This window comes from Ursus americanus, chromosome 5, assembly GCF_024610735.1.
Source record: "Ursus americanus isolate L20-20 chromosome 5, mUrsAme1.1.p, whole genome shotgun sequence".
Taxonomy (NCBI): domain Eukaryota; kingdom Metazoa; phylum Chordata; class Mammalia; order Carnivora; family Ursidae; genus Ursus; species Ursus americanus.
Genome location: NC_142131.1, coordinates 19,131,344 through 19,157,269, shown reverse-complemented (window position 1 = coordinate 19,157,269; position 25,926 = coordinate 19,131,344). Strand labels below are relative to the sequence as shown.

Here is a 25,926-nt window from a genome sequence, read left to right as displayed (position 1 = left end):
AATTCTTCTACTGAATATCAAAATTGCCTTCTTTGAACAACTGAAACATGAATCAGCAGAAGAACTGTACTCTGTCCACACGAGTTCCCTGAGTTAACCTTTCTTGCTTTTCCTCAAGTTATTTCATTTTCCATTTTTACTCACTGCTTTATTTATACATCATCCCCATAAAATTCCAAAAGACGTATTTCCTGTATCTTGAATTTTCCATCGCCCTTACACTTTTTATACCACTATCTACACTGCCATCTGAGTCTTCAAATCTTCTCTCCTGGTCACTAAATCTTAACTCAATGAATCTCTAAATCAGGTACCCATCTTCTGATTTTTCCTCTTCCCACACAAACACCTATAAACATCCATCCACAATGAGTGCTATTAAATGTTTTTGTCATTCAAGAATAAAGGTGGGATGTTTTGTATAACCTTGAGTTTTTGTGTGATTTAGGCAAATCACTTAACCTCTTTTGGCCTTAAAATCCTGATATATAAACTGAGGTTAATAAGAGAAAATTAATCTAGCAGAGTTGTGAGGATTAAATGAACTAATACAGGTTAAGCAATTAAAACCGTGTTTACACATAATAAGCACTATATATTATTATTATTACACACAATTTTGTAAGCTATATTTTACAGTCTAGTTTGGTGTTTAAAGGCAATAATTTTAACTATATGTAGTAAAACACACTAATTTCCACTTAATTACAAAATGTGCTGATTACACAAATATAAACACGCACTATAAAATTCTAGAGTCCCCCAGGAGACACAGAAGAATCTGGCCTGTTTCCAAATGGAATTTGCTTCAACACCAGCAGCATGGGTGAGGCAGTCAGCAACAGTCACTAAGTAGGCGCTGTGCTGGGCTTTGGCATTCACTGGGGTTTTGGTCCAACTAAGGCAGGATAAGCCCTCCAATTTGGCAGCAGCACATGCTTGCCCCAGGTTATAGGATATGAAAAGTCATCCACAGGGCTTTCTAGAAGCTTCAGTCTCTTGGGGAAAATGACTCACCATTTAAGCAGTTGTTCTGTGCATGCCAAATTACTACGAACTTTAAAGCCCAGAGAAGGTAAGAAATCAGCTTAAGGTCTTACCAGTATGAAAATTAATCAGGATAATGTTCAATTCTTCCCCTTAGCTTTCAAATCTGTGCTTTAATTAGACTGGTGAGCAAGAACCAGACAATAAGCTGAAACCAGTCATGAACCTCATTTCATTAAGCCCCCGGCAAGCTTCCTTATTAATTGCCTACCCAACATCCCTTTCTTGACTGATAAGTTCATCCAGTGTGCAAAGGTCCAAAATAGTATTCTAATTGTATGGTTGAGGTCCCTACATCATGTGTAACAGTTCATTCTGAGATTCTTAGAGAAGAGCCAGGTATGTCCCAAGCAGTTATTTTCAGAAGTTAAGATTGGATGTGAGAAGGAAATATGAACACTGCAAAAGCAACAAGACTTAAATCACCAAGAGTGATGGTTTAAGGAGGTGCTGGTTCCCATGTTCCCACCAGGGGCACTGATACTGGCCTTCAGATCAAGGTGGGCTGTGGGGAGAGACAAAGGCATGGGTTGCAACAACAGTAGAGTAGCCAAGAAAGACATACTGGGTGCCAGGCAACAGTCATGGATTTTAATAGCCATTGGGTAGGATAAAGATGCTTTTCTAAGCCCTTGGAAAGAAAAATCAGGGCTCAGGCAGTGGAATAAAAGAAATAGAAGAGTTCAAAACACAATGAATAAAAGATTCTGTCTTCATATTCTTCCCTTTTCTCTTTCCCTTAGTGTCTCTCATTCCTTAACTGGCCATAATATAACACTGTATTTTTGTATGACTTGTGAAATGTACGTTTATGCGTCTCACTAGAAAATAGATTAAACTACTTGAGATTGGAGGTTTGGGGCTTTTCTTTCCTTTTTTGCCTAATGATCACTTGCCCTCCATAGGAAAAAACTACTTTGAGTAGCTACTTTGCTAAAGCAGTAAATCGTATAGCATAGTTACCAATTTTTTAAGGACGTGCAATTTAAAGAATTTAGTTGATTGAAGATGTGAATTAACGTACAGAAAACTCATCATTTGGATGGTTCACTCAATCATAGAGAGTTTCAAAGTTATAGAAGCAAAATAATGATTTCATTGACAAGTCAAAAATATTATCTCCATTTCTTCCAGTTGGTTATTTTTTTAACAAAGAGATTTCAAAAGCATCCTAGTGTGCTTTTATAACCCCTTATGTCTCATGCCATTTCTTTAAAGGATATTTATCAAACATTTTAAATGATATCACTTCTTATTTGTGTATGGGGTATTTGGTTTATAAGATGTTTTCATACCATGGCATTTGACAATCACCACAATTCTATAAGGGAGATAGGAAAGTCATTTTTTATTTGAATTCTATAGATAAAGAAATTCAGACTCTGAATTTGTGACATTCCAAGCATTCATATTGTTGTGTTTTGTGGAGCTAATATTCAAGGCAGGATCTTCCAACACTTAAGTCTTGTGTACTTCCCCTACACCACAGGACTTCTTTATTTAGAACCACCAACCAAGGGAGATGACAATTTGAGCAAATGATTTACAACTATGTAAGAGATGAGGCCATGAGTAAAGAGAAAGTACAATACTTAGATCTTCTCTTGAAATAATATGCTTTCATGTCATTTAAATATATGGAAGTCTAAATAGGGGAGACGACCATCCACTTTTCAAAAGTTACATTGACAGAATATAAGCAGTGTTTCTACTCAGATAATATAGAAAATATTAACAGCAAAGGGGGTTCAAATAATCCCACCAGTTCACACCCCAACATAACCAGACACATCCAGAGTAGCCTGCTGCAATCATGAAATTTCAAATTTTTTAAGTGAGACCCTACATTAATTGCCTGATTGTCTTCACCTCTTCCAACTGTATTCAATCTCCCCTACATTTAACATTTTTTAAGAAATTAATCTTATCTCACAATATGATGAATAGAAAATCCAGTCTCAAGCCCAGCCCCCCCCCCAAACATCTCCAGGTTCTCTGCTATATTATTATTCTTCTGCTCACCCAATTGTGAAATAAGGTCCATTTTCCCACCAATTCTCCCCTGAGTACCAATAATAAAAGGCATTAGTGAATAAAAGGCAGTGTGTGAAGTATAGATTTTTAATGACAGGTTAAGTGGAATGTGTCTGAAGATGGAAGGCAATACATGGAAGCAGTGTGCAAACCAAAAAGTTAAAAATGTATTCTAGTCATCCCTACCTCTTAAGTGCTTGTGCCAATCCCATCACACCAATTTTTTTCCACAGGCAATATTTTCTCTTCAGGCCCTGGCCTCTGGCCATCTCATGGTACCCTATCCCCTCTTGCTTTACAGCTACTGGTTTCTCCCCTATCACGTGCCCTTGACCCTCTCCCTCGTTGGAAGCCCATGAAAAGCATTTTTTCAAGCAGAGCTAATGAGCCCTCACCTTCCAGGCCATAACCTGGGACTTATCTTTTCACACTGAAATGGCCCAGTTACTTGCTTTCCTAAGAGTCCAAAACACAAAAACAAAAGCAAAAATCTCTCCTAAAGGCCAAGTGTGATTAAAACTTTTGGAATAACCTAATTTTTCTCCCATCAGGGAAGTCTTGATTCTTATCTTAGAAACTCCAGAATTTCTAGTAGAAATATTCTAATCTACTCTATAAAATAAACATTTTTGATATAAAGTATTGTTTTAAGTGGCTTTTCATCAAGTAAAATCAATACTCGGAATATATTCACAGAGAACAATTAAGACAAATAGATGGAAGTTACAGGAAAATAGGGTTTCACTCAAAAGAAGTTAAAACACTCCCTACAGTTATTTGAAGTCTCACAACTGAAAGGCTTACGAAACCGGAAAGGGTCAGAAGGATACTAGATAAAGACTTCTGGGACGGGGCGCGGTGAGAAACATCCGTTATGTAGAAAGTTGGACTCCACAGTCTCCACGGCCTCTCCACAGTCCCTCAACCCTCAAAGTCTAGATGCCTAATTTCAGTGCCAATGAGGGCACGAGTTTCTGTACACCTGCAGTCCTGCCTGTGGTTTGCAGTGTATCTTTGTTACTTGGTTCAAATTCTTTTCCATGTCCAAATATTCATACTTAATATTCAAATAATAACAAAGCATATAATAAATCTCAATTAAAAAAATTTAGAAGGTTGTTCATGCAACTAATCTGCTTCACCAGTATATATAAACAAGATTTAGTTATATTGGTTATTATGAATAATACTTACAGATAAAAAAATTTTTCTAAATATAATCTTATCTAATTTGGTATGCTAATGATCACTAATTACATGTACAGAGTTAAGGAAAAAAGGACAGCCTTCAAATATCTACATATCAGCTGATTCACACGGGAAAATAAATAACAAACTCTGTATAGAAACTAGATATTTGGGAATTCAGGATATGGAATCTATAATCTAGTGGAAACATCTTTATGCCATGCACCTCATAAAACGTTTCCCAGAAGGCTTCTTTATATCACTCATAATTATATGGTGTATTAAATTCTGCTAGGTGACACCAACAATTTTAATTAAATGAACACTCACAGTTTTTGTTTCTTAACCCTGCAAATCAAGTGGCAGTTATGAAATCTAGAGTATTCCATATTCATGCCCTTGACAATACAATGTGAAAACGGTCGGGTATCCAAACTGCTTTGAACTTCAGATAGTTTTCCTATAAGAAATTCAGATTATCCTCAAGTTTTTATAACCCAATTTCCCTTGGTATAGACTTATTTATTCTGTCAGTCAAAATTACTGAGTATCTATTAATGATATACACTATGTTAGAAACTAAGGCTAAAAGACACTACTCCTAGTGATACCAACAATAGCAACAAACATTTGTTACACTCGTAGTATGCACCAGGCACAACTATGCATTTTACTTGCATTATCTTTTTTAATCAATAATCCATCATAATAGATTTAGAAACCAAGGTTTGCCTGGTCATACATTTGATTAGGAGGTCTGCATAACTCCAAAGGCCACATTCCTAGTCACTATTCTACATATATACTGGAGCTACAAAAAGGATGAACCAACAGAGATAATACAATAAAATCATATGGTAGAGTCAAGTAAAGAACGCAAGAAAGAGACCCTAATTCCACCCAGGAAGGGGTTCCTGAGCCAGGTGCAAAGGCTGTGTTAGTGCTTATCAGAGGTTATTTTTTATCTGAGCCTTAAGGAATGATTTGGAGTTAGCCAGAAGATTGAGGATAAAGGGGAGAGCCAGGAAGAAGGAAGAGAATTTGAAAAGTCACAGAGTTATGAAAGACCAGGTGTATGTCAGAATCTACATTTCAGTGTAACTTAAGTGGGAATGGCAGGAAATGAAAACAGACAAACAGGTAGCTGGGAGACATCAGTTGTTTATTAAAGACTTTGACTTGCCAATAAATTTTAATTTTATTTGAAGATAATAAAAAAGTCACTGAAGAATTTTAAGCAAAGGAAGTGATCAAATATGCATTTTTAAAAAATCATTCTAACTACTTTTTTTTTTAACTCTATTTATTTATTTGTCAGAGAGGGAGAGAGCACAAGCAGGGGGAGCAGTGGGCAGAGGGAGAAGCAGTCTCCCTGCGGAGCAAGGAGCCTGATGTAGGACTCGATCCCAGAACCCTGGGATTACGACCCAAGCCAAAGGCAGATGTTCAATCAACTGAGCCACCCAGGTGTCCCTGCTTTTTTTTGTTTGTTTGTTTTAAAGTAGGCTCCATGCCCAGCATGGAGCCCAACATGGGGCTTGAACTCACCACCCTGAGATCAAGACCTGAAGTGAGATCAAGAGTTAGACACTTAACCAACTGAGCCACCCAGGTGCCCCCATTCTACCTGCTTTAATTGGTCAATGGATATGGAGGAAAGAAGATGGATTCAAGATATAAGTTCAGGGACTAGATGAGGGTGAGAAGAGAAAGGAGAACAGAGGAACTATAAAAATGTCCAGGTTCTGATTTAGTCAAACGGGTTGATGGTGGTGCATTTGTTGCAATAATGAAGAAAGTGATAGAAAAACTATGGGGTAAAACAGATGTTCTATTCTGCTTTAGATTGTTGAGACCTAAAGTTGAAGATTAATTATTTTAAATTTAAATAAAGATTGAATCAAGATCCCTCAGCTTTTCATTCAGAGGCCTATCAAATTCAGAAATCAAAAGAGTAGAAACAGCAGCTTTGGATGTCTAAACTTGCACCTATTTATTTATTTATTTATTTATTTATTTATTTATTTATTTTTAGAAGATTTTATTTATTTATTTGACAGAGATAGAGACAGCCAGTGAGAGAGGGAACACCAGCAGGGGGAGTGGGAGAGGAAGAAGCAGGCTTCTAGTGGAGGAGCCTGACGGGGGGCTCGATCCCAGAACCCCGGGATCACGCCCTGAGCCAAAGGCAGACGCCTAACGACTGAGCCACCCAGGCGCCCCCTTTCACCCCTTTAGACTTGGAGAACATAGGGAAAGGGGAGGGATAGGGTCAAATACTGAGTTTCTCTCTACTGGCTTATTTCCTATCAGCAAAGAAGGAATCTCTTTTAAGTGGTAGAAATGATCTGCAGTTGTGAACATGTGAGTGAACACTAGAAACTAGACCTGGAATTCCAAGGTGAAAACAGGCTGTGATGATACAGGGGTGGCTTGCTTAAAGATTTTACCTACTCAAGTGAATGTAACTCAGATATGAAAACGACAGCCAGAAGCTTTGGATTCCAAATCTCCTACCTTGACTGATGGCTCCTTCTTACTACTATAGATAATTTTCTTCTGATGTCTATTTCATCTCCAACTTATAAACGTTTTTGCTAATACCCTGTCTACTATCACCTTCTATGCTTTGAAGAGGTGAATTTGTGGTACACATATATCTGACTAATGGAAACAGGGCTACAACTAGTACATAATTAGGAGAAGATCACTCTTTAGGATACACAAATTATACAAGAGCAACACTTTGGACAGTGAATTATTAAATGTTCCCTAGTTGGGATAGCCCAACTAGAAAACGGTGCCCCCTTCCTGGGGACAGACACAATCCCATGATAGGGTGTATTTTCCAGTCCCCAGCCAGCCCCTCAGGAGAACATAACCATACACAGAGATCTTCAATGTAAATAACATCCCATGTTATAATCTTTACAGGCAGTAAAGCACAATCAATATTCCACAGCCTTAGGGCCATTGCACTGCACAACTCCAGGGGACACCAAGCACATGGAAAAGTCGTGAGGGTCTCCCTGGACTCATGTCACATGGCTGCACTGCACAGTAGTTCTCTTTTAAGGGTGGAATTACCATATAATTGTGTAGGTGGTTATTGGGGTAGGAAATCTCTGACAAATGAGACTTTCTTGCAAACCCTTCCTTTGTACACATTGTTCACCAGGTATCTGATCTATCAATTCTACCTACCAATTCAATATCTATTAAATATTCATAATCTAACAATCAATTCAAATTCTATCTTGAATCCTTGTCCTTCCCTCCATCTCTGCCTTCTTACTGAGGCACCATCCTGTCTCAGTTAGACCACTGTTCTTATATTTCTACTATTTTCCCTCCTCCAGTATAGTTTCTGCAAATAACCATAGTGATTTTCTTTCAATAAAAATCTGGTCATGTCAACCCTTCTTAAAATGTTGTTAAAATGTTTCAGTGGTTCTGTTTCTCTTAAAACAAAATCCTCAATCCGGTGTCAGCAAAGTGTCTGCATGGTCTCCTCCTGCACATGCTGTTACCTTTGCCTGGAGTTCTCTTCTTTCCAACTTCCACCAGGTCACTCCTGCTCACCTTTCAGGTTTCAATGGAAGTGCCACTTCCTTAGAGAAGCTTCCTAACCTAAATCAAGTCCCACCACAAGGCAGTAATCTCTTATCGTCTCTTGTGCAATTTATAATTAGATATTTATTTGTATCCTGTGTTTAACGCAACTCCCCAGGGTGTAAGTGCTTACCGAGGGGTAAGTGCTGCCGGGACAAGAGCAGTGTCTGCTCTGCTGAACACTGGATCCACTCACTGTACCTAGATCAGTGCCTGCTGTATTTGATGGGTAACAGGGTAGGTAATGGACTCATTAGCCACTAACCCATCAATACATTGCTACAAAACATTCACAGTAAGGATATATGGCCAAAGACTGAATTCTACATATGGGCAAAACTTATGCCCAAGGAGGTCAACTCCCAGATACCCAGATGAAAAAAGAAAAGTCTATGTCGACATGATGGTGGTTTTTGTGGCGGTGGCATTGAAGGTAGCAGTGATGTTGGCAATGGTGATAAAGAGAAATTCTTATTTTTCCTACTTACCATTTTCTGCACAATTTTAGTAACCTATTTTGATGTCAAACTTTATCACAGCCGAGTTCTAACTTCTAAGCATGTAAACTACAGAACATAAAATCCTCCTCTTTGAAAACCATAGGCAGTTTTGACAATATATTTGAATTCATTAACCTCTTAACTCTGGTACAAGTCCATATTCACAAGTATGACAATGATTAAGTTAATGAGTTAATCATTCCCTTCTAGTTACAGTCTTTCTTAATTAGTTGATTTAAATTGGGGAGTGGGAGGAGGAAGGGGAAGAATTTTCTGTGGAGTCTATTTTCATAGTGCCAGATACAATTTCTGAAGGCTTTTTTTTGAAAGATTTAGAAATGTAGACATCTTTTCCATACCGTTGATGATTTTTTTAAGCTACCAAGTCCTACTAAGCCGATTATCATATTTTAGCAAAATATATCACTTGGCAAGCACTTCCTACATGCCTGCCCTGCAGAGACCATCCCTTTAAATTGGGCCCTCCAGGAAACACAAAGAGGCCAAGGGCTGTGACATGGGCTTTACAGGCTTGAGAATTTCAGATTTGTTAGTCATCTAACCAAAAATTAAGGGCTGTGGATCATATTTTCAGGATCAGAGGCATCCCCTGATGCGCCACTCTCTTCCTAGGTTTTAAAAAAGAGGGTGAAAACTTACTCTAATTTCACAACATCAGTTGGACCAGGCCCCACAAATGCCCCATCATGATATTATGCACACTGTTCAAATGATATTATCAGCATTTTCATTTCCCTTGCTCGTTTATGATTTTAAAAGCTCTCTCAAGTGACCTTAAATGCTAGATGATAGTCTCAAATTTCCTCACTTTAATAATTTTTCTCTTATCCATGCGCTTGTTTTTAAATATCCTTGCCCTCCCCCCCACGTAGTGTACATGACTGGGATAGTGCATACTCGTTCTGTACCTTGGGAGTTCAAGAGTCTTTATCATTTTATATCCCAGTGTCTGTAGCAGAAAGAAGCAGAAAGGTAAATTATTTAGTAAAAGAAAACCTGGCTGAAGAAATTGGAAGATGATACCAGAGATTCATTGAGACACTTGAGCAAAGTGATTTATACACAACTTCCCTTTCTTCTTCCACTCTCCTCCACTCCCTAAAACATCTCTCACCCTTTGCTTCTATGAGTCTATTTTACATACCTCATGTGAGTGGAAGCATGTAGTAGTTGTCTTTCTGCGACTGGCTTATTCCACTGAGCATAAAGGCCTCCAGTTTCATCCACATTGTCACATATGCGGGATTTTCTTCTTCATTAAAGCTGAGTAATAAAAGCAGAGAGTGGAATGGTGATTACCGGGGACTTGGGGGACAGGGAAATGGGAAGTTGTTCAACTGATATGTAGTTTCACTTAGCCAGGATGAATAAGTTCTAGAGATCTGCTACACAACATAGTGCCTGTGGTTAATAATACTGTATTGTACAATTAAAAATTTGTTAAGTGGGCAGAGATCAGGTTAAGTGTTCTGACCACAATAATAATAATTTTTTTAATTTCTCACTTTCTCTCTCTCTCCCTTATATCATAATATATATGTATATATATATAATGTATATATATATTATGTATATATATATACATAATATATATACATTATATATATATATGTATATATATGTATATATATATATTATGTGTATATATATATATATATAATTGTTTTCTTCTTACTACTATCTTCAATTCTTAAGATAGAAATCTTACCAGGATGAATTGATTTTTTTTCTTTCTGCTACTTTTTAATCAATCTCAAAACATACTTTGGTTTAAATATTTTTAGGGTTTGTTTTTTGCTTTTTGTGTTTTGTTTTGGTTTTGGTTTCGGTTTTTACAATGCATTAGTCTCCAGGACCCAAAGTAATCAAAATTGGAATTCCATGATGCTATCATTTGGAAGCATAGAAAAGAGATTTTTTTTTTCTTTAGATTTGTTAGATATCACCTAATTGTTTATAAATTTTTACAAATTTATTTTACTTTACAAATGATAATATTAAGGCCTCCATCGGAGTGAATCTCCATAATTCTCTTTAGTAAATTTAAGCCATTATAATAAAGAAAGAAAGCTTTGTAAGGGCAGGAATTTATCCTTTTTCAAAAAGGCCAATGGTCCCAGGACTTCTACCTGGGTCTAGAGAGAGGTCTCATCCTTTGTTTGATTTCTACTTGGCTTACATATCCCCCCTCATGGCAGGGGGAATAGGGTCTCAGTGTAGCTCTGAGGTCCCTAATAGGACCAAGGAGAAGAAAAAGAGGATATGGGGGAAAGAAAAAGAAGGTAAGCACGGACTTTGCAAACCATTCTGTCATTTAGTTACTGATTTGCATTTTTTTCACATATTCTGAAAAACAAAGAATATAAGAATGATATGTAAGAAATCAAGAACATTATTCTGAAAAGTATTAACCTAACACTTTTCGCTTTAATACAAAAGAACAATGTTATATTGCTTATATCTTTTCCATTTATTCATATTATATTGCCTGTCATACTGTTTTCATACTAGATTATAAGCATCTCGAAGGCAAGGAACGTGACACGGGGCTCGTACACACTGCTTAGGAATCAGAATGCACCAAATACATATGCACCTCAATGTTAAAGGAAACAGAATCAATCATGACTTAAAATGTCAGTTCAAAGGGAGTTCATAAGAAGGAAAAGGAACATTTCATATTGATTTAGGGGATATTAACTTTACCTGTATTTTGGTAAATAATTCAAAATGTGTTTAAGAAATATTTTTGATAACTTCACACAAATGTTTCCTGTTTATCTGTCATTTTAAAAACTGAAAATAGCAGAGTATGATAATCCCAGCCTAACCTTGTGTGCGTGACTACCTATGAGGTAATGTGTACATTTATTTGTGTGTGTGTGTATGTATAATGTGTGTACAAATATACGAGACAGTGGAAGGAAAGGAAGCATCTCTGAGCACCTGAGCGGCCCCTTGGCTGACGAGGACTACAGCCAGCCTGGCTTCTTGCCCTTACGATTATATACTTAATCAGTGCCTGCCTTAACACTTGCAAATCAAAAAGCTATCGATTTGCAGCCTTCCTGCCTCAGAATGTGCTATTGGTGGAGAGAGTGTCTGGCAAGAGAGAGAACCCAGGGTGCAAGACACTGGGGGAGGGGGTTGCTCCACTAAGAAACAGGCCACAGGGCTTTCCTCCTCATGATGCATGCAAAAGGAAACCAACAGCTGCAAAACGGAGTAATATAATGCATCCGGTATGATGAGACAAAGAAAAATCTCTCCCCAACAAATAAGAATGTGTAACTCATGAACTTGACATGATATAGCACAGGATAAAGAAATCATTTAACCATTCTCAGTCCAACAGATCAATATAAGCAGTCAATGTTTAGACTAAAATGGGCACTTTTCACACTGGTTTATGCAATTTGACAATTTCACTTTCTAAATCAATTGGTTTAAGCAGATTGATCTATGTCACCACCTAAATTCTTTCCACATGGATATAGTTTAAGAATGTGACAAGAATCTAAGAAAGCACATATGCATAGTCATTTCATAGATGATTGACCAGAAATGAAATTTCCAACACTAGATAAAACAGTTACAATGATGTGGGTGGCGGGGGGAATTGTGTCTGTAGTTTAAGGCTCGAAAACATATGATCCCTTCGATGTGCATCCAGTTTTGCAGCATTGCCCCGAGGCAGCCTCGCTGTAGAAGGGTAAGGGGCAGGGTAGCAGAGACTCCCTGAAGCAGCTCTGGGCTAAGAAAGGGGCTTTCAGGCCACAACATTCTCACGAGTTCTAAGAAGTCATTCCCAGGGAGAGGGACCACATTCGAAGAGGATTGACAGTTTAGACTGAAAACAGCTTTCAAAGAGACTAATCTTATGAAGTATTGCAAATGAAGAAGGGCAACAGGAGTAGGTGTTCACCTGCCAGTCTCCGCCGTGCAAGATGAGAGCCTGTCTGTACTCACACATGTGCTGACTTAAAAAAAAAAAAAAAAAAATCACATAAAAAACAACATCTTTGCTTCGGAGACGTTTTTAACAAGTATTACAGAAAGAGCACCAGCTACCAAAAAGAGTTGCCAAGGCCAGAAGGAGCCATCAATCGAAACAGTTTACATTTCAAAGTTTTTTCCAAGAAGAGTGAAAAACGTCTCCCTGCCTTGATGGGAAACAGAGGCGCTGTAGTAAAGAATCTCTGTGCTGCCTTCTCAGTCAGGTTTCTTTCTCGGGAGTGGCCTTTTAAACCTTAGGTTGGTACCTCCAGGTAGAGAGAAATAGAGGGGTTTGCATCTCCTAGGGCTTGTGCTCTGAGCAGCGTACTAGCCTGTGGAATCGGGATAAAAATCCTCCTCCTTTTATGAGTTTCATAAGAAAAAAGCCTAATTAATTGCTCTTGGGCACTATTTGAGATTAATAGGTCACTTTAACTTCTATACTCCATATTTCCTGACGTCACTTAACAAACAATTATACATATCTGCTTGGGAATGTTCTCCCCCCCACACACACACCCTGAGATAAATTCAGTAATTGACTCTTACTTATCCCAGCCTCTTTTACAATTGAGGAAATGAATGCTAACGATGCTACATTGTAACCAGGGGGTACATTTGTTTGTTTGTCCCTTTGAAAAAAATGGTTTTTTATTTGAAAGAAAAAGTTGTCATGCTTTTCTTTGGACGAGGGAAGAAAAAAAGAACATTTCTTAAATTCAATAACCATTTTCAAAAGGTACACAATCTAATGGATACTTTTGTTTTTAGCTTTTAATTTTCTGCCTAATTTTTCCATGACATTACTAAACACCAAATCTAATTTCCTGAATCTATTAGAATAAATTCTACATACTTTCATTTTTCGTTCTAGAAGCAGGTCAAATGGAAACACTCGTCTAAGGAAAAATTTTAATTTCATAATTAAGACTTGGCGAAAGAAGATAACAGTGGAACCTTTTGTCATTGATTTGTGTCCCATGAAAATGGTTATTTGTGCATCTCCCTCCCCCACACAATATGCCAGCAATTCCTCCGCTAGATCCAAATGTGTCACCACATCTCTTTGACCAGTAAACAATTTGTACAACCATAACGAGGACTCAAATGCCCTGATTACCCAGAAGAATTGCCATGACCATTTTCTTAGATTGCAATTGAACAGATTGAAAAGGACCACCCTCTCCTTTTGCACACACGTACATATACTGTTCATTATGATTACAAAGGTCACAGTCACTTTTTTAGATTGACCTATTGATATAAATTACACGATATCACTGAAAAATATTACGAATTTCCATACCAACATGCTTAGTAAATACCATTGGTTCTCAATGAACTCCTTCTGACCTCCTGGTCTGAGGCTGTCACCATATGATGTACATAATTCTCTCAACACTGATCCATTACTTCTGCTCAGTGTTGGGGGTCAGGCCAATAGTGTAAAGTCAAAGATAATTAGCAGCCCTATCAATAACCAGCTACAGAATTGCCGCCTAAGTGACAGGCCAGAAAAGCCAAGAAAAGAGGTAGCAATATAAAGTAGAAGAAAAGTGCCGGTACATTCTGTGGTTCGAGCAGCTGCTATGGACTATCAGCATCACCAGGAGACCTCATTGCATTAGCATAAATTCAAATGACAAATGCACAGTGCTATTCAGAGACTCATTAATTTGCAATGGGTGCAGTGCTCATGACATATTAGTGCAAAATTCAAATGTCTTTGTAGCAATGTGAATTTAGTTGTGAGACCAAAGTCGCTAAAATGAAAATGTGTGGTTTTTTTAGCAGTTTATTAAATTATGAACTGTGATGACTATATCCGTGCATCTTTTTAAGCAGATGAGGTCCAGCGTGCTCCAGCGGCAAATCGCATGGTTTGTGTTGATATTTTCCTGTCAGACAATTTCCAAGCAGCAGATAAGATACTAGACTGTCTGCTTTGCTCTGCTGCATGCGGACTGAGAGCTCCCCCTTCTGGACAAATGACATTGCCACTCTAAAAGAATACGCGACCATTTATTGTCTTCTTTTCTTATCTTTTACAACAGGTTTTGATGCAAAGAATTTCAGTGACTCCCTAAAGCCCAAAGAAAATAATTTGGTATCATTTATTGTAAAGGACAGGATATGATAACTTTCTACAAAATGCAGAAGAGTCACCCTCAATTGAAGCTGGTCTTACATAATTTTATATGAAGCTACTCCAAGACCTCATTTAAAAGCATCTTTTCTAAAATAATTGCCTGATTTATGTATATCAAGAATATAAGCAAAAAAACTAAAAATAATTATATTCATATTGCTTCCATGATGCCATAAACAAGCTTACAATTACTAAGCATTCGATTGTATAAAGAGAAAACCATGCATATACATAGACAAAGCCTGTTAAACAAAGCTACCAAGTGTATATTGTACTCAACTCGATTGAATGAGATTATGAACAGACACAGACAAGGAAACCCAGATCATACCTCTGCCACTTGAGTCTGGTGGTCTAATTTTTCTTTTTAACATAACAAATCTTCTGCTCAATTATTTCAAGTTAGTCAAAGCAATTTATTACTGTTGTGCCTTTTAAAAACTGGCATCCCGTATATACATAAATAATGACTCAGATTAGTACGATAATGGTATGAAGGAGGTTAACTTTGTCTGCAGTATTGATATAACCCAAATATATGAAATGTCAACAGCTGCACTGCTCAGTATCCAGAATTCCCAGTGTCTTACAGCAGCCCTGAATCCCTATTTATATTACACAAATACATTCATAGCTAATACTTACAAAGACATACATTTAGCATTTTTTCAGTAGAAGCTATAACTTTCCAAATCATGTGGCATTGCTCTACATAAATTGAAAAGCAGGTTACCATTTGAAAACTGCTTTGAGGAGAATAGAAAATCTACAAGTAAGAGATCTGCCCTTTGGCCATTAGAACTAACTAATCTCCACTAGGCTACAAAAAGTGTACGTCTGCAGATCCTTATGAAAATTTATGTTTATCGCTTTCTAAACTTTGAATACATTAAATCATGTAAAAAGGGGGCTATGTCACCCTATTATTGTTTCTAGACTTAATTATGTACTCCCTGAGCACTCGATTTATGGTGAATTTGGGGAAAGCCATTCCACTAAAAGCTGTGTACTTTTAAATTACATTTGATAATATCATTGATGCTGCATGTCATCTTCCACAATTAAAAGTAAGATCATTGCAATCTATTCTACTTACTTGAAATTGAATTGGTCTTGAGTTATTTAGCAGGCTCATTTTATTTTACAGTAACTGCTACATGAAAGATACAGAGCTAATGAGGATTGAGAAGGATCGCTGTACATTAAACATGTGGAAGGAGAATGTAACTCAGCAATACCAAACATCTCTGTAGCAGGATGTCCAGGCATTGTTTTCCCTACTACATTCCTTTTCACCAAGTAATTAGAAACCCAGGCTTACAGACTGGTAGAGCTAGAAGGGCCATTGTTGATCATCTGTCATTTCACAGATACAAGAAGCAGACTCAGAAAAGTTTAGCAAACTTACCAAGATCTAACGGCTAGAAAGTGGTAGAACTGAGAAAAGAGCTCTGGTCTCTAGACTCCCTTCTCAGACTTTAGCACACAAAAGAACCACCTGCAGGCACTGTTAAAACAGGTTCCTGGGCCCTCTCCCAGGGTTTCTGATTCAGTGTTGGGGAAAAGGGGGGATTCTCATTTCTAGCAAGTTTCAGGTAATACTGCTCTTGCTGGCCCAGTGACCACATCTTGAGATCTTGAGAACTACTGCTCTCTAAACCAGTTTTTTGTAAACTGCTGTTATCTTATTCCTACTAACTTTTCTAATCATGATAAGCAAAGCACACTCAAGGTAATAATACCACATTACTTTCCTTTTATCTCTCTAATAGAGGACAGGGCTAATACCTACAGTGTAAAAAGTCTGGAAGGACACAGGGGGGAAAAAATAGCAAGCTACCCAGACCCAGATTAAGGCATTTAGGGACACTAAAGACTGAAAATATTATGGCCACTGAGGTGAATCGTTATCCCTATCCGACCCATCTAAATCTCAAGGTAAAAGCAGTATTAAACCATACACAGTATGAACAAGTCAAAAAGAGCCTTAAAGCCTTAAGGTTCTCTCCTTCTCCCTCTTTCCCTCTCCCCCTCCCAACCCCCAGCCTCAAAGGCCTCTGTGTCACTTATACCTTAGCATTTCCTAGTGTATCTATCAGGTTATTCTAAAGGCAGCTCCACTTCTCGATTTCTAAGCTACCCTTTTTCATTATGTCTCACCACTTGTCTATTTTGTGAATGTAAAATGATATCTGAGCTGCAGTTTCCTTAAATCATAAGAGTCTACTTAGAAGCCAAACAGAGGCAAGATGGGCTTATCTCCGTTGCCTTCCCCCACTAGCTATCAATATCTAGGCAAACACAGAAGTTTCACTTCTTTTCAGTCTCTAAAATAAAATAGCATTTACAGAACTAATGAATCAAAGTGCAACTTATCATTGCCTATATAGTATTAGAAAAATTTAGGTCACAACAACCAGAAAGAAAGAGCTCGGGTAAATAGACTTGATATTGCCCGTGCTTGAAGAACCAGCTCAGAACAGGAGTATATTCAAGAAGAATTTCGCCCGGACATATGCCAGTTCCTTGACCTACTGCACAGAATTCAAGAAACCTGCTCAGCACTCTGGTCTCACAGTTGTAATATCATTGCCTTTTTTCCTGGTTTGGAGAATGACTACAATGAAGTTAATCATCAACAACAGATTTAGATAGATAGATAGATAGATAGATAGATAGATAGATAGATAGATAGATAAAATAGTGTTTTTAAAATAGTGTCAGTTTGGAAAATGAAAGTGACTGATGATAGGGAACGATTCTAATTATACATATATAAGCCTTGATGTTTTTGTGTTCTCTCTGCCTTTTTTATTGGGGTATAATTACCACTTTTTTTCATACGTTTAAAATTACCTTTTATCAGTTTCTAGAAAATTTTGAATTCATGGAATAAATTTTATTCCAATTCATACTATAAATACTGCATTTTTCTGAACATTAAGGGTCCTCCCCCAAAATATAGCATTCCTATTTCTGGAGTTCTTTAGTAAGTTATGACATTAACATCTGCTTTAATTTATTAAACTTCTACAGAAAATAAACTTTTCATTTCAAAATAATTTTCAAATATAGTTTCTAAGCAAATATTGCTATGTTTTTGCCTTATGTTTTCTACTATCGTCCCCTTTTTTCAGATAAGCCAACCAATCACAGAAAAATTAACATAAGCTTGTCGTGATTACAGGTTCCCCCACGGTGCTGCTGGGCTTACTACATGCCTAAAACAACATTTTATGTTCACCATCATTTCACCCAGACCTTCCAGTGATATACTCCTAATCCCAAATTCTTCCCCACTCTAGGTGCTTCCTTTCACATTTGTTCTTTAGGTTTAGATAAAATAGACCTTCTGTCTACCACAATTCTTGAATGCTATGCGATTTCTGAATTGTAACAAAACTTTTAATTTCTTCCGTCTAAATTAAACTGAATTAGCGTTTCAATTATCACTGTAAAAAAAATCATGAATGGCAAACACAGACTTTGTTTATTCAGGACAAAAGACTATGAGAATATGATTCTTCTTTATAAGACAGTAAAATACTTATTCCTTCAAAAAAATTCTGTCTTTTAAAAAGATTTATAAAGTGAGATCAAGTATTTTAACTCAGAGGTTATTTGGCAAAAAGTTTATTAATGTAAAAGGCTAAAACCTAGCCTCCTGTGAATACTAAGGCAGATAAATAGTCTATTAATTCAGGTTATCTGCTCTACAACTGCATTTTTATTTATACCCTTTCATTTCAAAATATATGCGCATATACTATTTTTATCCCTCAGTAAAAATAAAGCTAGATATTTTCTGGTATATTAAGCAAGTCTGTTTTACCTGTTTCTAAAATCTTCTCTCTGATATTTTTAAGACAGTTATCTTACACAGACTCTAGAAATGCAAAGGCAATAAAAATGAATCGTTTTGTCTCATGCAGGAATCTTTATTAATGACTACGTGAACATTCTGTGTACAATTTAATATGCTGTATCCACCCATGAAATTCTACAAAGAAGTATATTTTTGTGCATAAGCTGATTGGTAAATTTGATTTTAATAAGAAATCAGTAAAATATGCATATTACAAATGAAGAGAGTACAGGTTCCTATCTGCCATTTATAGTAAGATCTTATATTTCAGAGCTTAATAATGAACCTCCCTGGGGAAGATTTAATAAAGCAGGTGCTCTGGTATTGCAGGCACTTTTGCTTTTCTGTCTCTCTCTCTTTTTTTCCTACCCTCATGGGGGAAAAAAGATCTCAGTAAGATTCATGACCCTGTTTATCAAGGATAAATCTAGTAAAGTATAGTCTGAACTATATACCACCCAAGCTGACCCAGCTCTCCAACCCAAACCACTGTTTGTCACTGCGTTTATAAAGCACAACATGCCCTGTGAAATTACATGTTTAAGCATTCTCTCTCCATCCTTACCACAAGAAGTATAAAACCAGTTTAGAGTGACTGTCAATTGTACAGTGTTTCAAATTTTTAAAAATACAAGTTATGGGGGGAGGAGGGAGTAGATCTTAACTGTTCTTTTCTCCTACAGAACACTGAATGTCTAAAACATGTTCAATCCTGTTAATGCTTGTCAAATATTTCACAGTTCAGCTTTGTTCAGATTTTTTACTGACTATGAAAAATCAATTTGGTGGGATTCAGATTCTAGAGATGGAAGAGCTGGAAGAGACCTTAAATGACCTTATTCTACCAGGTCTATAGATGAAAAACTGAGTCCCAAGAAAATTAAGTGACTGCCCAAGGTTTTGCAAAGAATCCAGTTTAAAACTCAAGTCTACAGACACCCAGTTCAGCATCTTTTTCACTGCTCATTTCATCTCATTTTTTCTTTAATAATTAAACAATTTCAAAAGATATACAATGTGATTTCACAATTAAGGTAAAGCAATCACATTATATCCAGGATTGTGTAGAATTTTACTTGTGCAGAATTGCATTTGGTATTTAGTCATTATAGTCAAATAGTATCATTATCTTTCAATTACAGAGATCAATTCTAGTTCATTAGCAAAATAAAATGCTTGCAGAAGGTCCTCGTGAATTCTTCAAAGCTGCAATCTTCCTAATGTCAGAATTGAAATACATTTCATAAAGAAATAAAATTTAACAAAAGTACTTGAGGTTAAATCAAACTGTGCAAGCCTCACTGACCTGAGTTATTGCAGATCTACTTTAAAAAGCGTATTCCAAAGATCTGAAAAGGAAAATACATCCCATGATCAACTAATAACAGCCATTTCCCCCTATTTCTTGGTTTTAGCAGTTTTTCCAAGAAAGATTAGGGTCACAGCATATTATAACATGACTAAAGTATTGTAAGTATAGGTTCCAGCTAAGATGACCTAGAGGCTAAATGAAAGGAAGGCTAGATTAAAGCTTAAACTTTACAAGAGGATTCTATCTGTAGGTAAAAACAATGGCCCAAACAACATAGCTATGAAGGATGATGGCAATCCTATCAGGCTTTCTGAACTGACAGGCTTAATTGCTTTGCAAGCAAACCCCAGCCAGCTAAGCAGAGCTAAAAGCAGAGGTAACAATACTATCAATCTAAATTGATGCTAATATCCTCTCAATAAAACTATATTGGGGTATCTTGGAAAAAATCATTTACAAAAAATATATAAAGCTGTTGCTCCTTGATATGTTCAATTATTGTAAAGTTGTCACATTACAGTTTCTAAGATGATATGAACATTTCAATGTTAAATTGTTAAAATATGTGAACCAAAATTACAGCTTTTGGCTTTCCAACATATTTTTAATTGTAGTTTTTTCTAAAGAGGTAATTAGTGGTCTGCTCAGACTATGATGTGACCACACTAATATCACAACTAGTTATGATCATGGTATAAACCAGACTTGCAATAAATGGGATTTTTTTCCCCACTAACAGTGACAAAAATTTTAAACCCAAAAAGTTGAAGGTGGCTACATTGTGCTTTTATATTTAAACGCTTTTCAATATAAACCAACCCTTCATAAGTTTGGTCATGCAACTTAAATGATACATTATCTCATTATTCTTAGTAATTATTTCTTTCATAGGACACAATCCCTGGAATTCTCAATTACTAGAAACTCAAGATGTTTGTCTTGTTAAATAGTTTGCTAATACAGTAGAACGATCTTTTCATGTCATGCTGGACAAAGTGCAGCAGTGGTCAGGAACCCTGGACAGTTTGTAAAGGAGGCAATTAGGTAAACAGGTGATCAGGGGTGCAATAAGAGTTGTCAGTAAACAAGAAGAAAAGTCAGGTAAGAAATTAAGAGAACAGTGGGATACCAGGTGGCTCAGTCAGTTAAGCGTCTGCCTTCGGCTTAGGTCGTGATCCCAGGGTCCTGAGATAGAGCCCCACGTCAGGCTCTCTGCTCAGCAGGGAGCTTGCTTCTCCCTCTCCCTCTCCCTCTCCCTCTGCTGTTGCCCCTGCTTGTACTCTCTCAATCTTGCTCTCTCTCTGTCGAATAAACAAATAAATCTTAGAAAGAAAGAAAGAAAGAAAGAAAGAAAGAAAGAAAGAAAGAAAGAAAAAGAAAGAACAGAAACAGATAAAGCCTAATAAATGAAAGGGCCCTAAAAAGTATTAAAGAAAAGCCTGGCCTAGAGAGTAAACTTCTGGGGCAAAAGAGAATACCTTTGTCTGATAGGAGGGAAGGATGGCCGGGGGACTGCGGGATTCTCAACGGGCAGACACTGAAGCAACTCTGTGCCCAGCAGTGGGGCCTCAAAAGAGAAGAGTCGTGTTTGTGATTAAAAAGACTAGACACTGAGAACACGCAGAGTCATCTTCCTTTGAAAGACCACATGGGTGAGCACCAGCCAAGTTTGCTGCTGCATGCACTAGCAGATGGAGAAAGTCTGGGGCTCAGCAGCGGCAGAACATGTCAGTGAAAAGCAAACTAATGGCAATCATGGACACAAAGCTGATGCAGAGCCTATTTGGATGCCTGTTGGGGAAGGGCTTCCTTTTTGTTTGTATAACCCATGAAATTCTTAGACAAACTTGTAAACTGGTTGGCCCCAACAAATGCAGCTCTATATTTCTAGCCAATCTGGCACATGGAGGCTTGAGGCAGTCCTAATTGAACCTAACAAGGGAAAAGCTATGCATCAAGAGCCTGGGGATTGGTTTAACCAAATTAAATAAGTACTATACTGTGCTGCGTTCTCTTCTATTTTAAAAATACCACCACTGAAGGTAACCGCTACATATGCAGATGAAACTGAAAACTCCACTAAACGACTCAATGGGTTTTGCATTTTTCACCTGCAAACTTAGTGCTTTGGATTATGATATTTACACATTAAGACTTTATGCTTAAAATGTAGTGTTGTTCCTACTCTTGCTCTTATACTTTGTTCTAGAAATAATTCCATGTTATTAGGGATGCTGATAGTCAAATTGTCCTGAATGCTGCCATTACTTGGAAATTTTCAGCAATGCCCTGTTGTTTCATGAAATGTTACTCAGTATTCTTCACTTACATTCACCTTTTAAGAAGAAAACAGAACCCAAAGAAATGCTTAGAGATGTTTATGTTCTCTTAATTTAACTTAGAGATAAAGGAAAAAAATTTTAACAGTGGAGTCTAAAAAATTCTAGAATGGCTAGGAAGACAGCTTTCCATAGATAAAAACTTTTAAGCAGAAAAATAACAGACTATCTTGAACAGCTGAGATGTTCTGTTTAAGGACAAGCACCTAGAAAAGATAACTCTTTCAATTATTTTAATTTTTAATGTCTCAAGTGACACGTTTATGCTGGTGCACTAAACTACAAACGTTACAAAGAACTCTGAAGTCGCACTCAATCATCACCCCAATCCAAATCAGCTCCCACGAGGTAAGCAATGTTACCAGTTATAAGTGTATTCCTCTGAACTATTTCTTACGTACTTATAAAGATATAAAGAATGAGTGTGTAACTGCCTTTATACATATAATTAGTGCATTGGGATATACTTTTTTTTTTTTTTTTGCTTTTACATGAACAGAGAGAAGATACCCTTTAATGCTAGGATTGCGTAATTTCATTAATTGTTCTGAGCAAAATAAAACATTTCCCTAGAACTATTGGCCTGGGAGGTATAATTGCATTTTGCTACCAAAATAGCCTATTCGTGGGAGAATCCCCTGCCTAAAAAAAGACAAATCTGCTTTAGTAGCCCTATCATGTCCTTTGCAGCCTTCTGACAGACAGCCTATATTTAGCTTCAGGCTCATCTACAACTAGCAACGTTATTCGTACTCAGTATCCATTATAAAAACTTGCACCTGATGAACCTCAAAGCAAATTTCTGGATCACATACCCTCCTGGTCCAACAACCCACTTTACTCATCTTTGATCGTCATGGCTTGTTAAATTTCCAGTGCGGACACACACAAGCACGCAGCCATGGAGAGAATTAAACCTTACACTGTTCCTCCCTTGGGGGGAAGGGAAGGATAGAAAAACAGGAAAGTCAATATTCCATATTTGCTGTGGTTATGTAAGTATATATACATTTGTGTGTTTCCCCTTGGAGGTTGCTTGATAGAGGATGGGTTTACAGAAACTTCAAATAAGTGGGTCAATCGCTGTAAGACACACAGAGACTTAACTTTTTTCCAACTCTATTATTTGGGGCTGTTCAGTTTGATGTTTGATTTGAAATTTAAAGGTTTAAATAAATGCTTGGAAAGTATACCGGATGGCAGTATTTAGCAATCTTGTTTTCTTTACATAACGTAACACACTAATGGACTACATTTTTCTTTGCTTTTTGCCATTAACTCTGAAAATAAGCAAGTTACTGTCCAAATCAGAGCCAAAAACACCACAGGGTTTCTGGCTGCAAAGGGACACTTCATGCATAAATGTGGGAAAGGAAAAAGTTGATAAACAGCCAGTTGGGAAGTGTGAAGAGATTATTTTTATTTCATGGTGTTTTCAGTGTGTAGTATCTCAGATGTTCAAAAATATATCACTGTGCCTGAAAGTTTACAATCCCCATAGTAGATATTATCCAATGTAGTAGATGTGAAACACTTATAACGAAGACGCTCTCCCTCAGTCTCCCCCTCTTGCTCTTCCTCTCTTTCTTTCTCTCCTTATCTCTACTCCAAATCTAATAGGGTTAAAATGCAGCTTCACAGAAAGAAAGCATAGGCACATTGGAATTTTAATGAATGGGTCCGTGAGATGCGGTTCCTAAAAAAGTGAAACAGATGCTGCCCCTCTGCTGCTGTTCTCTCTTCCTGGTTATTTTTATTTCTTTGCCAGTCAAAAGAGTCTGGTATTTCAGGGTGATTTTCCTTTGCTAACCATCCTTTCCAACACTGAACATCAAAGTATTATGTTCAGACCTCAAGGTTTACAGTCATAGTGTTTGAACGATACAGGGGGAAAAGCCCTAACAAATTACAATCTGCATTCCACTGTTGATTCTGTAGAAACACACACACACACACACACACACACACGAATACACACACATACGATGTGACTAGCCTGGATCGCTGAAGAGATAAAAATTAATTTTCTGACCAAAATGCTGACCTCCAACATCTTCGCCAGGTTTCCAGTGTGTGGTACACATTTTCTGTCTATGTGAAGCATTACCTTTGCTAGTCTTGCTCATTAGTTCATTCCTCTCATTGTCGTTGCCTCTGATCATTTTATTAATTATGATCTTGAATTTTTATTATTATTTATAGTCTGTGCTAGTTTTATAACAGAGAAAACATCTGAAATTTAATAAAGCAAAATTATAATTGTCTTATTTAATCAATAAAGGTGTATTGCTCGGGAGCATAAATGGGAAGTTAATTTGTTTTGCAAAATAAATGCCACAATAATGGAAAGACAAAAATATTCAAAATTCTCTTAATAAAGGACAGAATGGAGAATATTTTCATCTGCTATCTTGGAACAAAGGAGATTGAAAATATAATCAATTGACCTTGTATAATCATACAATTATACAACTATAAATATGTATATATGTCTACCTCCCCCAAAAAGTTACTTAAAAGCAAAGAAATTATCACATATGAGCTGAAAAGTATTCACTATAGGATAAATCCTTTGCACATATGTAATGTGTTGAGTAAACATTCCGAAAGGCAGAGAGTTAGAGCTTTTGTGAAGCTAGGAAACAATTTGAAACCACTGTCCAATCGTAATAGGTAGTGATTACATGTCTAACTCCCCTAGATATCCCTTGCCTGTTCATTAGTTGACAAGAAGAAAACCCAGGATAAAATTTATTTCTCGGACCCTCCATCCAAAAGAAATCAAAGTATATTACAGTATTCCCAACTTACTTTTGGAAGCTAGTCAACCCTCTGTTTAAACTTCTTAAATAATATTGGTGAAATAGTCAAAAACACAGACTCCTATCTGTTAGCTTTCCAAAGACATGTGTTCCTTCTGTTCTTATATAAAGAAAGGGTTTATTTCTAGTAAATAAACTATTTCATAGGGAAAAAATTACTTCATAAAGATAAGAATAATACTTTAAAAAAGAGTAAGGGGAAAAAAACCCCAGTGTGCTTACATTGTATGTTCATTTCTTTTTATATTAGCAGTTTCTTATCAAAACAAGGAAATCACTTGTTCTGAAGATATTAAAAGATCAGCCTCTGAAGGATAGCGGTGCTTGACAAATACAAAGTAAAAAACATAGCGATGTCTCCTTTTATAATTTGCAAACGTTGGTAAATTCAAAATAAATCTAAGAAATATGAGGGACTCAGTAGCACCAAGAGAAGTGTTGGACTCAGAGAAAACTCCTAACCAAAAACTCCTGCCGAATTTCCTACCTCATTTTATGAATAAATAAATCAACTGGTGGAGTAAGGGGTTGGGTGTTAAGGCTTCCTTCCTGAGTCTGCCTAGCTTAGAAATAACCAAATATACTCCCATTATGTGTTAGAACATGAGTACCTGGGTGGCTCAGTCCATTAAGCAGCTGCTTTCACCTCAGGTCATGATCGCAGGGTCCTGGGCGTGAGCCCTGCCCATCTGGGGCTCCCTGCTCAGCGGGGGGTCTGCTTCTCTTTCTCTCTCTCTCTCCCTCCCTCTGTCCTTCCTCCTCATATTCACTCTCTCTCTCAAATAAATAAATAAAATCTTTTTTAAAAAAAGTGATATACATCTTTGGGTCTCAATCTCTTGAGGAAATGGTCCTCTACATAGATGGCCACTCCTGAATCCCTTCTCTGAGAACACACTTATGACTGTCCTGCCTATCAAACTAATTCCATGGTTTCTCAAAAAGTTTAAAATAGAATTATCATATAATCCAGTAGTTCTACTCCTAGGTATGTATATGCCCAAAAACTGAAAACAGGTGTTCAAAGACTTGGGTAAGAAT

General features: G+C 37.0%; 1 protein-coding gene across 1 annotated transcript in view; it reads right to left on the bottom strand.

Moving 5' to 3' along the window:
* Positions 1–25,926, bottom strand: part of CETN3 (centrin 3) — a 209,498-nt gene that overhangs the window by 66,058 nt on the left and 117,514 nt on the right. The window contains exon 8 of the transcript XR_015724402.1: positions 9,547–9,665. The gene's annotated coding sequence lies outside the window, so the exon portion shown is untranslated. The remainder of the gene's footprint in view (positions 1–9,546; positions 9,666–25,926) is intronic.